The sequence below is a fragment of the Canis lupus genome, chromosome X, assembly GCF_003254725.2.
Source record: "Canis lupus dingo isolate Sandy chromosome X, ASM325472v2, whole genome shotgun sequence".
In the NCBI taxonomy this organism is placed as follows: domain Eukaryota; kingdom Metazoa; phylum Chordata; class Mammalia; order Carnivora; family Canidae; genus Canis; species Canis lupus.
In genome coordinates this window covers 37281415-37297570 of record NC_064281.1, presented here as the reverse complement: position 1 = coordinate 37297570, position 16156 = coordinate 37281415, and the positions used below count along the sequence as shown (strand labels likewise).

At 41.0% G+C, this 16156-nt stretch overlaps 1 pseudogene; it reads right to left on the bottom strand.

Moving 5' to 3' along the window:
• The window catches only part of LOC112673222 (dynein regulatory complex protein 9-like), a 62337-nt pseudogene extending 46669 nt beyond the window's left edge, over positions 1-15668 (bottom strand).
• Positions 15669-16156: the final 488 nt, after the last annotated feature.

Here is a 16156-nt window from a genome sequence, read left to right as displayed (position 1 = left end):
TGAGGGACAAGTGGACTCTCCACTGAGCAGGAAGCCCATGGTGGGGCTTGATTGCAGGACCCTGGGCTCATGACCTGAGCTGAAGGCGGACACTTAACCTACTGAGCCAACCAGGCACTCCTTATTTATTTGAGAAAGAGAGAGAGAGAGAGAGAGAGAGAGAGAGAGAGAGAGAGAGAACGCATGTGCACAGGAGTGGGGAGTGGCAGAGAAAAAGGCAGAGAGAGAATCTCAAGCAGACTTCCCACTGAATGGAGGGCTCCATCCCAGGACCCTGAGATCATGACCTGAGCTGAAACCAAGAGTTAGATGCTCAGCCTACTGAGCTCTGTGACAGATTTCAGATTTATATATGTAAGTTTGGGAAAATTAAACCTTATTTGTATGAGGAATTCTGGTGATACCTGGTAAATCCAACAAATGCCATTACTGCCATTTTTTTTTCTCCAAAGCCACTAAGCTGACCACAGAGGGAACATGAGTTATTTTGTAAAAAGACTAAGACACTAAGAGAGGAAATTGAAGTTAAAAAAAAAAAAGCAAGCTGGAGAGCAAATTGGGCAAGTGGAAGCTGCTCTAACAGGCCAGAGAAAGCTGATGTCCTAGGGGAAGAAGCAGAGAGGCGGATGAGTTCACAAGAGAACCCCAGAAAGGTGCAGAAAGCAAGAATTGCCTCTGATGGAAAGATATTTGGTTGATAGGCTGTGTATAAGCAGCACTTAAATGAATTGCATCTGCTCCCTGGTGTGTGTGGAAGAGCAGAGATTTTACCCTGCAGAGAATTCAAACCGGAGAGAGTCTGACCTCAGGTACCCCAGCCATTGTGGAGGATTGGTCACAAGCTCAGAGAGAGGGCAAAGGAAAAATCTGAACCTCTGAACCATGAGAAACTCCCCTTTCATTTTCTTTTCCAACTAAACTTTGAGAACACAGGCACAGAAAAACTAATTGAGGAGAGAGGAGAGAATATACTTTGCAGGAAATATTTTTTTAAAGTTTTAAAAGAAATTAAATACAAGCATGGAGACTATGTAGCTGAATCTGGGATTATGCTGAGCTTGTAATAATAAGGCAAAACAGAATGTTGATCTTTCCAGTAAATAAGGGGAAGGGGAAAGTTTTCATTGGGAGACGCGTGTTTGAAAGATGTAGCCGAGGAGTACCTGCGAGGGCTGAACACTTCCACAGTAGGAAGCCAATAGATAATATTGAAAACAAAAGAAAAAAATCAAGAAATAGCAGTAGGGGGTTATATATTGAAATCGAAAGCACCAAAGTAGAAGTGGTTTCCTCAGAGTACCAGTCAGCTTGTGAGAAAAGGACCTGTTCTCTTCCTTATAAGCCTTATAGTAATGTTTGTCTTTTAAAACATTGTACATGTAAAACTGGATACAAATCCTTAAGATAATTTTATGTACACCCAAATACTTTGAAATGCCCACCTATGGCATTTTCTGTGAAAATAGATGGCCTCTTTTATAGTTTTTCTTTGTAATTAATGAAGTAATCTTTGCATGTACCAAGAGTTTGATACATTGCTTACCCACTGGAGTGGATTGTGCCTGCTATAAAAGTCTTTATGGAAATGAGGGCAGAAAATTATGCCTTTAAATTATAAAGACTTCAGGTGGTTATGCTTAGAGCATAAGCCCACTTATGGGGATGGTAGAAGGGAGGGCCATTTTTTTTTAAATAATCAAATGGAGATGGACAGTGTGGTGGGTGACTGTGTTTGATTAACCTTATGGATAAAAGGGCAGAATTTCTTTTTATCCCAAATAAATGACTCAGGTAAAACAGATCAATACATAACAGTGAAATGTCTCCTTGACCATTGTGTACTCCGTTAAACTGACTAGAGTTGACTCAGATTTCACCCTGAGTTTTAATATTCATTCACTGTTGGTACTGAATTGTGAGCATTTTCAATATAGAGTACATGCTTTTAATAGACTAGACCTCACAGTTTGACTGTGTTTCAGTTTATAATGTCAAAGGTTTTATAAATCTTAGAAAAACATATCTACTCCTTCATGTCACTCTTTAGCATATGCTCTGTTCCTCTCTATGAGTTAATTTTAGTGTATTTAAAATTTTAGTGTACTTAAAATTTTCATTATTAACAATATTTTATGTATGAGAAAAGTGCTTTGCCTTGACAAATTCTAAATTTGTGAATTCAGTAACTGGAAGGAAAATTATTTGAGTCATTGAGGAGACTACATTTCGAGGCACCTAATTTTCCCCCACTTTGCTATTTCCTTGAGCATCACAAATGTGAATTAACCTCATTCTTGCTCTAATGGAGCATATGGTCTAAATGGAGAGATAAACATGTATACACACACACACACACACACACACGCTTAAATATGGCAGAAATTGTTGTGTGCTCAAGAGAGGTAAACATAAAGTACCTTGAGAGTCCAATCATTTCCAAAGTGATATTTGAGTCAGATCTTGAAGAAAGTCTTCATTTCTTGATTTGTCATTCATTAATGTATGGGTCTTAGAGATTAAGGCTGCTCCTAGTTCTTTACCATGGATTCTCAGGCTTCAAAAGCTAGGGCCGGGCCAGGAAAGCTAAGGCTTTGCCTTGAGAGATGAGACGTCCCCCACGGAAAGTGGGTCAGGTGCTTATTGGTAAGTCCAGACATATATGAGAGTGGAGGCCAAGCAGTCAGGGGAGCCTGAGGTTGGATGGTAGGAGGTAGTGAAGCTGGTTGGTTGGGGCAGGGAGATGGCAATGGGATACTCAGTAGACAGGCAGTCAAGGGTGTCAGAAGATCTGTGACAGCAGATCTGGGACAAAAGGTGGCCTGAGATTCATTTTTAATGCATCTCAAAAACTTTATTTGGAGCAAAACCAGACAGAAATGTACACATATAGTATGGAATTATATCAAACTCAAAAAACAAAACAAAACAAAACAAAAAAACAGATGTGACCTATCATGACAGATGGCTGGCCAGTTGTTGCCTGGGGCTGCAAGTGAGGTGTCTTACTGGTTACAGAGGGGCGCAAGGGAGCTTTTGGGGTGATGTGAATGTTCCACTTTGATTGTGGTAGTGGTTTCATGGGCATATACATCTGCCAAAAGTCATCACATGTATACTTAATATGGATTGATGTTAGTGTATGCAAATTATACCTCAAGGTTGATTTTTTAAAAAATCAGTTCCTCAGAAAACCCTTTTCTTAAAAAAAAATAAAATAAAATAAATAAAAAATAAATAAAAAATAAAAAAAATAAAAAAAACCCTTTTCTGATCACTTTCCTCAAACTGGGTCAGGCTCCCTAGTATGCACACAGCTCATAAGCTGTATCTTCCATTGTGTTTCTCCAAGTTTGTGATTATGTTTTCATTGGTTTCCTGTTAGTTAGTTAGTTAACCACTTCTAGATGGGAAGCACCAGCAAGTCCTGATCCCATCTCTCTGGCTTACCATGTAGTGGATTGGAATAAGAGACAGCCCTCAGTCACGTGGATGGAGTCCCAAGGCAAGACCGAGATTACCAGCACAACTGAGGAAAGCAAGACCAAGCCTCATCCTTGAAGGGACAGTGGGAAGACCCCAGGCTCTGATGCAGATTGCCTTGGGGTTGAAACCTGGCCCCATCACTTGGTTAAACACACAGCACTAAGCATGTAGTAGGGCTTCCATAAACTCCAATTGGAGACATCATCTTCATTGATGTGTTTTGTTTTTGTTTTTGTTTTTTACTGACATGTTTATCAAGACAGAGACTCAGGGTCAGAGGTAAAGTAAAAGACCAGAACTGGACTCACAGTAAGTCTGATTTAAATTGTAGTTTCTAAGAACTAACTCAAATTTTCACTTTTCTACAGTAAAAATTGACCTATGTGACCACAGTTTCTTCAGCTGTAAAATGGGGTTCATCAAATCAACCACATAAGCTTATTGTGAAGATCTGATGCTGTCATGTATGTAAACATCTCCGTTGGGCAAATGTAGCCAATTTGGTCTGGCAAATTGTGCTTGACGCAGAGTAACGGCCACTATTACTGTTACTAGCTCTGCTGGAGCAGTCAACACTGAACTATCATTTATGTGAAGACCAGGCCACATTTCCCCCTCTCATTAGTTGAATATGAAGGTTGTGGACTTTGTGGCAGGTGGAGCTTCATCCTGCCTCTCTTCCTTACATTGACACAGCACACACAGGGGTAGGGCTGGAAGCCTGGGATAAGGTGAGCTTACAAGGGAGGGCGAAAGTGAATCTCTCTCCTAGGAAGGGGATACCTGTGGGAGCCAGAAAAAGACAGGTGGGTCACATGTGCACAGGCAGTGCCTTGAAAGGTTTCTGGTTTCATTTGAAAGTCGATAAATTAAAAAACAATTTTTTAAAGCAATTATTACTATTCAAAATGGAGAGCTCCAGTGGATGGTTCAATGAGCTAGCAAGCACTTAGCATCTCTGGCAAGTTGCCGCCGGCAAACTCTGCTGGGTTCTCTCATAGATGAATGACACTCTTACTCATGAAAGCTACTTTGCAAGTCTACAAATATAATTAACTTGTTGGGTATTCTTGGGAGTGCAGCCAGGAGGGTGATACGGAAGATGGCAACATGTAGAAAAAAATGCCTTCCACTTATCAAATTGCTCCAAACAATGTAGATACCCAGAAGAAAAAGTTGACCTAGAATAGGGGAATAATAGACACACCATGAAAATTATGGCACTTAAAATACAAATATATTCTAGGTCCCTTTAGTTCAAAGTAAGCACATATTGTGATTCCAGGGACTGAGAGGTTTCATTTAATTCATTTCAAACATTTGTTGACCACCTTGTATTAGGAACTGAACCAGGAGGGAAGTAGGCACCAATAAATAATAGTGGTTATCTTTAAGCAGGAGACAGACAATGGTAATACAGGTGCTGTCACACATCTATGAGACAGATATTGAAAGATGGTGAGGAAAGGCTTCCTTCCCAAATGGCGTGACACCTGGATTCTTTTTTTTTAATTTAAGTTTTATTTATTTATTCATGAGAGACACAGAGAGAGAGAGGCAGAGTTGGAATCAGGCTCCCTCTGGGGAGCCTAATGCAGGACTCGATCCCAGGACCCCAGGATCACAACTTGAGCCAAAGGCAGATGCTCAACCACTGAGCCACCCAGGCGTCCTGCAACACCTGGATTCTTAAAGTACAAATAGCATGAGCCTCTGCCCTAGAGTTCCAGCTTGCCTTTCCTGAAGGCCCACCCTATGAATTTTGGACTTGCAGGACCCCACAATTGCACAGGCCAATTCCTTGCAATCGATCAATCTATTTATCATACATATCTCATACTGTCTCCCCCCTCACCCCAGTGGAATCCTGACTGATACAATTCCAAGCCAATTTCCACTGTAGACAACTGAGCTTAACCATCTGGGGAACACTAAGGGCCAGTGCAGCACACGTGCTGAGGAGTGATGGTGCTGGGGTATTTATACACCAATTCTTGTCAATCATTGATTAGTTCTCTGGCACTTTCACCGTGTCACACATTTGAGTGTGTGGGTGCCCCCACACTCAAATGATCATGCAGCAGGATTTAGAGGCCAAGTAGAGCTTGCAGGCAAAGAGGCTCAGGTGCTGGCAGTAAGGAAATGAACTACATGTAGGGAAAATAATGGTCAATTCCAAGGAGATGTGGGTGGCCCAGTAACACTATCTGCTGCATCTCCGAAGGAAGTACAAGTTTCAAGAGAGAAAATCCCAGATAGAAAAGTAGAAAGATGGGAAAGGAAATGCATCTATTTCAAAGTGTCCATCTGCCTCTATCCATTTTCCTGGGCATTCCTGAGGTGCCCCCCACACACTCAAATGATAGCGTCTTGAAATTGTCTCAGGGGGATGGGCATTGGCATCGGCAGAGATTATCAATGTCAAGAGTAGGAAGAGACCATTGATGGGGGCTTCCCCATGCCTTCACATGCAAAGGAAGTTACAACCTCCTTAATAAGGAAGAATATAGTGATGGGGTGACTGGGTGTCAGGCACTGAGGGTGGCACTTGATGGGATGAGCACTGGGTGTTATGCTATATGTTGGCAAATTGAACTCCAATAAAAAATATACAAAAAAGAAGAATATAGTATACTATTCCATAATAAACCACAAAACACAATCCATATTCTACCTACACTGAGGTGACTTACCAAAATGACAAATTTTAGTTTTTGCTATATTTACAAATCCTCCTTGAGAGGTTGTCAGGCTTAATACTTAAAGTGATGGGATCTGGATCCAGTGTGCCTGAATTCAAAGTCCGGCTGAGCCACTTACCTGGAATTTCACCCTTGGCCAAGCCACTTAACACCTAGGTCTTAGTTTCCTCATCTGTAAAATGGTTTTCGCTGTGAAGATTAAATGAATTGATATATACAAAGTGCTTAGAAGAATGAGTGGCAATGTAACACTGTACATTTACTAACTGGAATTAAAATAAAAACTTAAATTATAAATGCCCCTGTTTTTCCTCTTTAGGCAGCCTACCATTCCCCTCCACCCCCACTTCATCAAGCACTGTTCTAGGTACAGAGGATATAGCAGTGACCTAAACAAAGCCTGTGGCTTCACAAACCTTATACTCTAGCAGGAGTGAGAACAATGGCACCAAGTAAATGACACACAACATTTTACAGTAATTGGTATGCGGCAAATGATACCAGCTGCCACACAGACAGTTTAGTGTGCGCCCAGGACTGTTCTCAGCACTTTAAATATAAGCTCATTGAAATCCTCCCCAAAGCCCTTTACAGTTATTTTCATGCCCACATTGTAGATGAGGAAGGTGCCAAGGCAAGCTCAGGTAGTGTGACCATGGGCAAAGGGGCAGGGCTGGGATCTGAATCTAGGCCATCCACTTACCCCAGTGCTGTGTGATCAAGAGACTGGAGGCAGGGGTCCCCAGTACAGAGAAAGAGCAGAAGACCCAGATGATTCTGGGCTGGGACAGAATCTAGGGTCGAGGCCTGAGTGTTGGGGAGGGTTGAGGCCACATGTTTGGAAGTCGTCTGGGGGCATTGCATTGAGGGGCCCTAAAAAAAAAAGAAAGAGTGGCTTCGAGTAGTACTATACAAATGCATTGTTGTTAATGGAATTATCATCATTATCACTATTATTATCATTATTACTGACTCATGCTTCCTTTTTATGAAAGGTGGAGCTGGCTTGAGGGGCCATGTTGGAGAGGAAATTAATGAGTAGTAAGTGAGATCATATCATTAGAGCAATTAAGAAGTCATGAATACTGCAATTCTCTAATTAAGGGTTGTTAGATGGGGCATACACCACCCTTTCCTGATACTTCAAAGCAAGAAAGTGACCTTTCATTTATTACTGGCTTTTTTCCCTTTAATGGATCATGAGTATGCAGGTATACTCTGTGTTTCAAAAGTTCGCATTGGGCCACTTTGCTTTTAGGAAGGACCTACGTTAGCACCTGTTTCCGCTAACCAAAAGAAATCCAAAGAGGATTTTGCAAAAAGCAAAAAGAGCATTCAGTGTTTGTTTTGCAGCCAGTCATTATAGAGGCAGCGGGCCCCCCAAACAGTGAGAGTGGCCCTGCCAAGCTCCTTCCCCAGAAACTACACTCAACATCTCAGCATCAAGCTGCCAGAGCTCTGAACCGTGTCTGTGAGCATCTGTGCTTTATCTTGATTTATTTTGTGCATGTGTTCACAAGATGTGTCCTAAGGTATCAGAAAAGCCGAAGAGAGGTGATTTGGGGGGTTTGGAAATACTCATTTTTTTTCACATAAATGAATAGTAATTGCTTCTTTACTTTAAGCCATTTCGACTTATGAAAGTGTTTGTAGGGGAAACCTGTATATCAAGCTCTCTGTTGGCGATGATGACTGAGGAAGAAAACATGAAGCACACATACAATGCAGGTTCAAAGGCAGGTCCCAGCCCCTAAGTTTCCCACCAACGGTAATCTGTAACTTACTATCATGTGTCCTAAATGGCCCTGTGCTGAAGTGTGTGCTCTGGAGTTAGGCTGCTTAGGTTCAAATCCCAGTTCTATTCCTTCATATCTGAGATCTTGGGCCAGTTGTGTAGACTCTTGATGCTTCAGTCTCCTTGTTACTTTGATGAGGATGCAAACAATACCATATCCATGAATTCTATAAAGCAGGGGTCAGCCAATCTAATTTGCTTGTGGGCCAAATGCGGCCTGCAACCTATTTTATTTTTATTTTTTATATTAAGCTTTATTGGAACACAGCCACATTCATTGGTTGACACTTTGGCTTTCAGAGCTAATAGTACAACAGAGATGTTATGATTATGGCTCACGACATTGAAAATAATTTACTATCAGGCTATTCACAGAAAAAGTTTCCCATCACCTGACTTAAAAGAGTCCATAAGATAATGCATATAAATGTATAACCTGGTTCCCAGCATATCATAGGTATCCAGTGAATTTTTTTAAAATTTAAATTCAATTAGCCAACATATAGTACCTCATTAGTTTCAGATGTAGTGTTCAATAATTCATCAGTTGCATATAACACCCAGTGCCCATCACATCACATGCCCTCCTTAATGCCCATCACCCAGTAACCCTGTCCCCTCACCCGCCTCATCTCCAGCAACCCTCACTTTGTTACCCAGCGAATATTAATGATTAGCTTTCTCTATTGCCAAAAATGCAAGAATCATTCACCAAGGCCTAAAATATTCAGTTAATAATCATAAACACTGTGAATCTGAATAAATTTCTGAAATGTTTAGAGAGTGAGGCTCGTATCACTGTACTCCATCGTTTTCTTTGGCTTTAGTTATCTCAGTGAGTCATCCGTTCACTGATTTATTGTGTTCCAGTTGTGTTCACATATCTGGTATATCCAAAAGGTTAGTGGGCCAGTAATCCATGGACACCTGCCTGATTAATATTCACATGGGGAAGGGACCAGAGAGCATTCGACCCCGGGGAGATTCAGAGATGTCAAAACCAGTGTCAGGGTTTGTCCTGGGGGCCTTGGATCTGTGTCTGCATCCTTTCAAGAGAAACTCTGCTTTCACATGACAGTGTGAGAGAGGGGAGCAGGCTCACTTCTGCTTTGTATCCATGCCATGGACAAAGTAGGGAATAAAATGGAGAGAAGGGCAGAGGGGCCTTGCTTCTCCATCTGTGGCACAGACCATGGCTGCAGCTTGTTTTGTGGGACTGTAGCCTTGGAGGCATGAGGAACTGGTGCCCTAGGACCTCTGGTAATGCTCTCTGTCACCCAACATGGGCCACATGTGCAGTGTGGAGGGTTAAGAAGCAAGGCTTTCTTCAGGAGACACTAACATGGTGCTTTAAGCTGGAGAAACCTAAGAACTGTTAAAAAATCCTGGAGATGCCCATCAATAGTTGAGTGAAATTTTGAGGAGGACAGAGGCTCTCACCCAGAACATGTGGGTAGAAACTCGTGGAACTGAAGTTATCACTGTTATCAAGGTCATTTTCATATGCACAAGCTGGTAAGACCCAGTGAAACTCCACTGCGTACGTAGGACAGAAATATGGCTGAGGTCCCACTCTGCTTTACCCACAGAAACCTTGGCTCAAAGTGACTTAAAGACCCCAATAAATGCTGAGAAGCCAAAAACAGCTATCGGCTCTTTGCCACACTTACAGGTCAAAGAACTGGAAGGAATCTTCAGCTCATCTTGTCTAACCTGGTTGTTCTACAGACAGGAAAATTCAGAGGAAATAACATGTTAATTAACAGGACGGCCAGGACCCCACACTAGTTACAGTCTTGTTGTGAGAGGAGAAAGAGTCAGCACTGGAGGTGGCCCACGAATTGATTAGGTAGTGTCTTCTGCGGCCCAGAGGGAGTAGTGCCAAGGCCCATTTCTACCATTTGTGGAGACCAGCTTGAGAGTACAAATGAAGGCCCACACATTATTTATTTAAAAATATGTTAGAAATCAAGCTAGCCATTTGTTATAAATCAAATAAAATATGTTTTATCCTCCTAGCTTGACAAATAGACTTCCATAAAAATATGGAAATCCTGGTTCAAATCAGAATTCTCAGACCCCTTGGCCCTATGGACTCCTCATCTTTTGGAGGAGGGTGCCATTTGAGGAGGGCCAGAATGGGACTCTAAGATTAGAGTTCCAGGTCGGGGTCTCTCCTGCCGTGTTGCGAGTAGGGCACTAGTGTCCAGTGTGGTGGCAGAAATCTATAATCAGAAGTGGAAGCCATGAAATAACATTTCCTAAACCTCACGCCAATGAGCTGCAGCCCTGTGTTCCCTAAATACACCCTAGCTACCCCCCTTTCATTTCCTGAGTCCAGCTGAGCTAAAATGGAAGCAACAACTATTACAAAACACTTCAACTAATAGAAGTTCAGTCTGGTAGGCAGGAGGTAATCTTCGGGAACATCTACTTTGCAGGGAAGCAGAGAATTTTGGAACCATATTGGGATAAATAATATGGGGTCCTGTAGACAGAAACCAATTAAATTGAACCCCAGGTTGAGACTTCTCTAGTTGTCATCTCTACATAATAATCTCTATTCCAAGGCTCTCAGGGCCACCTGAGCCTCTTTGGTCTCATTCAAACTTAGAAAAAGAAAACCTCCATTTTATTTGAACTAGAAGAGGGGAAAGTAGATTCTTTCTGTTCATTTTCATAGACCTTTGACTCTTCCACAGGCTGCTTCTTTGAAGGGTGGTTTGGTAATCTTCTTTGCTTAACATTTCATGATATTCTATATGCTTTTAGCAACAGGAGTAGTGAACCAGTTTATCTTGAAAATACCTCTTGTCCTAATTTCATCATTATTTCAACCACCCTGTCATTCTGACTTCATTTAGAGTATCCTCACTCCTTATTTCTATAGCCAGATAGAGGCAGGGTTCAGTTTTCTGACATTCTCAAAGTGCTTTTGCTTAAAATGGGAACCAATTACATTCACAGCAGAAGAAAATTATGGGCTTACATACTTTATATTTTCAACAATACATCTTTGAGAGTATTTCTATTGATCAACTGAGAATTAGGACATTCAAGAGTTTAAGGCAGGTCAAGCATCTCCTAAGGTGCCTTATCATGAAACTATTACAAAACCACTTCACAAAGCCTTCGAAGTGACCGGGGAACCAGAAAAGTTTCTCTAACTAGTTGTATTAATTACTAAGTAAAGAAAGATACACAGAGTTATTTAAGAAACGTAAACAGTGAGGGGCAGCCCAGGTGGATCAGCGGTTTAGGGCTGCCTTCAGCCCAGGGTCTGATTCTGGAGACCCAGGATCAAATCCCACGTTGGGCTTCCTGCATGGAGCCTGCTTCTCCCTCTGCCTGGGTCTCTGCCTCTCTCTCTCTCTCTCTCTCTCTGTGTGTGTGTCTCTCATGAATAAATAAATTAAATCTTAAAAAAAAGAAATACAAACAATGAAAGTTGCATGGACTAGTCTACCATAGTCTTATTTTCTTTTGTAATGCATCAATATCCACAAATATTTCTTGAGAACCCTTTAAGTACTTGATGCAGATCAATAGCATCTTGATTTTCAAGGGCAACAACTAATCGATAAAAAATTGGCAACCAGCATGAGAAAAAGATCAATTTCTGATGGCTAATGCGACCATATTTCTTTTTTTTTTAAAGGTTATCTATCTATCTATCTATCATCTATCTATCTATTTATTTATTTATTTGAGACATAGAGAGAGAGGCAGAGACACAGGCAGAGGGAGAAGCAGGCTCCCTGCAGGGAGCCCCACGCAGGACTCAATACGGGGCCTCCAGGATCATGCCTTGGACTGAAGGTGGCGCTAAACTGTTGACCCACCTGGGCTGCCGTGACCCTATTTCTTAGTTGTTAGTCCAAGGCATGTGTTTTTGCTTGGCTCACCCTCTTACCAATTATGAAGCATGCCTAGAATGCCATTGGTATTATTAAGGAATATCTATTGAAATTGGGTCACACTATCTTCATTACACAATTTGTCTTAAAACAAACAAACCATAAGCTACCTGACATTCCTGCCTTCAATGAGAGTTTAGTATAGATGAAAGGAAATAAAAATACATCAATAATATATAAATATATAAAAATTATATATATACCCACCCAGAGGAAGGATTCTGGGAAGATGGCAACCTGAGCACATGACTTTTGCTCCTGATTTCCCTCAATTTTCTGCTGGGGTGAATCAATGTGTAAGTTAAAGCTTCTGTATATGTGTGTCTTTGGGTAGGAGGGGTGGGGGAGGTGGTATAGAGATGACCACGTTTCACTGTAGGAACCTGGAGGGGATCGCACACATCTAGGATCTTTGGGCTTCCCAGATGACCTTGCAGAAACCAGACTGGGAGAAATTGCCCTCTCTGCAGCATGATTTCAATTACCAGGAAGGAGGAAACTATTCTTTGTGATCTAGCATGGAGTTGGGAGCTCTGATTCCAAGGCTTTCTGAGAGGGCAGACAGCAGAGTGTAGAAATTGCCTGAACCTATGGAGATCAACCCTTCCTTCCTGCTCACCACTGAATGCCTGAGACTCTGCTGATTCTATGGACATTGCCATTGCTGAGTGGGACTGCTGCTTTGAACAGTTTCCCTTCCAATGGGCCGAAAACAACAGCCACTCAAAGCTCACACACGGAGAAGACTAAAATAATGGAATCCTCAACACCAAGAGTGCCGTTATTTCACCAGTGGTTTAACATGAAAAACTTCTGACCTCATCCTTCTGCAAAGCCAGCATGGCCTAACAGGCTTCCCCAACCTTATCTGCAAAGGATTTTGGAGAGATTTCTACTCTTTCTGCAGTAAGTGGACAGATCAGTTGACGACTTAGTTCCAAGGAGAAGAGTTACAGTATTAGAGGAAAACAAAAAATCTATGATGACAATTCCTATCAAAAATAAAGGGAAATGCAAAACAGAAATTATGAGATAGCAAAAAGATTTTGGAAATTTTGAAGAGGGGAATTTGTGGGGGTGCCCGGCTGGTTCAGTTGGTGGAGCATGAAACCTTGATCTTGAAGCTGTGAGTTTGAGCCCCATGCCGGGCGTAGAAATTAAAAATAATTTTAAAATCTTAAAAAAATTAAAAATTAAAAAGTGGAATTTATGAATTTAAAGATTCCAAAGAAGTTTTACAATGGAATCAATGCTGCTGAAAACTGAATAAGTGACTTGAAAGTTCAAATACAGAAACGTTCTAAAAAAAAAACAAAACAAAACAAGAGGAAATAAAAATCATGAGTAAAAGAAGAAAACATGTAATAGAACAAGCCTCGAGATTTATGCCAAGAATAGAATTTCCAGGAAAGAAGATAAATGAAGGAAAAAAAATCATGATTGAAGAAATTTTAGAGCTTATCTGAGCTTATCCTATCTGAGCTTCAAACATAATCAAGTTTTCAGATCCAAAGTGTTCATTGGGCACCCAACAGGATTAAAGATACAGTCCTAGACACATCTGGTGAAATTCTAGGATAAAGTATCTCAGAAACTTTCAGACAGAAAAAAAGTATGAACAAAAAAGAAGATAATCAAAGGGAAACAGATTTCTTTTCTGCTATATAAAACTAGAGGATACAGTAGCTCATTTATAAAATTTTGAGAGAAAAAGATAGCAGCTGATGCCCTCATTTACTTATGAAGGCAATGTTGGCACAGCTTCACACATGCAAGGGCCCAAATGTATGTTAACTATGCATCCTTTCTAGAAAGACAGGAAATTCTCTGGGCAAATTAAAATTAAGCCAGAAAACTTTTCAAGATTAGAGAAATGAAATGTCTAAGAAACAATAGTGAGTAAAAACTTTAGGTCCCTCTGTCCAATTATCTCCAGTTCATCTCCATTTTCATTGCTATCTCACTAATCTAGGCTATTATAATCTTTCACTAGGTTGCTTCTTCAGTCACCTTCCATTCTCCATGTTTTCACTATATTCGCCTTCATTTTGGCCAGACTAAATCTTTTCCAGAGAGTACTTTGGTATTACTTAATTGTTTTTTAATGTAAACTCTATGCCTACCATGGGCTCCATGACCCCAAGATCAAGAGTCTTCATTTTCTACCAACTAAGCTGACTAAGCACTCTTTCCCCCTTTTTTTAAAAAAAATTTTTTTATTGGAGTTCAATTTGCCAACATATAGCGTAACCCCAGTGCTCATCCCGCCAAGTGCCCCCCTCAGTGCCCATCACCCAGTCACTCCAACCCCCCGCGCACTTCCCCTTCCACTACCCCTTGTTCATTTCCCAGAGTTAGGTGTCTCTCATGTTTTGTCATCCTCTCTGATATTTTCACTCATTTTCTCTCCTTTCCCTTTATTCCCTTTCACTAGTTTTTATATTCCCCAAATGAATGAGACCATATAATTTTTGTCCTTTTCCAATTGACCTATTTCACTCAGCATAATACCCTCCAGGTCCCTCCATGTCGAAGCGAATAGTGGATATTTGTCATTTCTAATGGCTGAGTAATATTCCATTTTATACATAGACCACATCTTCTTTATCCATTCATCTTTTGACAGACACCGAGGCTCCTTCCACAGTTTGGCTATTGTAGACATTGCTGCTATAAACATTGGGGTGCAGGTGTCCTGGCATTTCACTGCATCTGTATCTTTGGCGTAAATCCCCAGCACCAAGCACCCTTTCCAAAAGATACTTTGATCATGCGACCTCTCCCACACTCCTGAAACCTTTTGGCAGCTTCGCTTTGTTCTTAGGTTAAAAAGCTAAATCTTTAACATACTTTATGAAGATTTTGCATGATCTGACTCCATCTCAGCTACCCAGGCTTTTCGTGTACATCTTCTGCCTTCTTTCACATTGTGTGCTCTCCCACCATGGGGATTTGTGCACTCTGAACCTGTTCTTTGAACATTCTCCTTCCCTTTCTTCACTTGGTTGAATTCTTATGCATTCACTTTGAGGGCAGACCTTTGAAAATGATTGCTATCTGGAAGAGAAATGATCAAGACTCATCTCAGAAGGGACAGTTAATCAGCTATGGGTATAATTCTCCTTTTCTTTTCTTTTGTCTTCTGGTTGAGGCAAAGTTGTAAATTCCTGGCATGATGAGAAGATGGCCAACCAAAGGAAGAAGTAAAGATGACAAGAGATGATATTGTTAATATAATGATAGGGCTCATATTGGGGCAGGAGAGAAGTATGTCATGGAATTAGTTCTTAGAATTTTAAATACATGAATACACTCTCTTGCACTCCTTGGGACCTCCATATAAATTGAAATATGGGACAGTTGATCGTGCATAGAAGAGGGTTTTCCTGTGGAAATATCTACTATAAGATCTAGTGAGAGTGTCATGACTTGAGGAAATACTTGACTCATGCAACATTAAAAAGGAAAAGGTCTATTGGGGTATTAGTTTTCTATGCCTGTGAAACAAATAACCATAAACTCAGTGGCTTGAAACAACACACATTGATTTTCTCACATTTTCTATTGCTGAGAAGTCCAGGAATGATTTAGCTAGATTTTCTGCTCCAAAGTCTCATAAGGCTACAATAAAGATGTAATGTAGGGTTGTAGTCTCATCTGAGGCTCACCTGGGGAAGGTTCAAATTCCAAGCTCTGAGGGCTGATGGTAGCGCTCAGTTTCTTGTTAGGCTGTTGGACTAGGGGCTTGCATTTCTTGATGCTCTTGGCCATAGGGTACCCTCAATTGCTTACCATATGGCCTTCTCCCTATGCCAGCTCCTACCAAGTCAGCTGGCAGCATCAAAGTCAGCACAGGAGAGTGTCTCAGCAAATGGGAGTTACAATCTATGTAACAAAATCATGTGCACATAATCACACATTTCATCACAGTTGCTGTGTTTCTTGGTTACAAAAAGATCACAGGTCCTGGTCACACTTAAGAGAATGGGTTGACACAAAGACATGCATACAATAGGCAGGGATCATGGGGATTACTCTTGACTCTGTTTACCACAATTGGGTATACATGGTTTTATTCAGCTCTGAGAAATTGATTATATTGCTTTATGTTGCATGACCTTGACTATGACAACAAATTTCTGATGATCCTTCCAAATGTCTTGATTTCTCTATTGCCAATAAGATTTCCTGAATATATTGAACTACCTAACAGGACACCAACAAGGTTGCTGGGGGAAGTACATCATAATATAATTTAT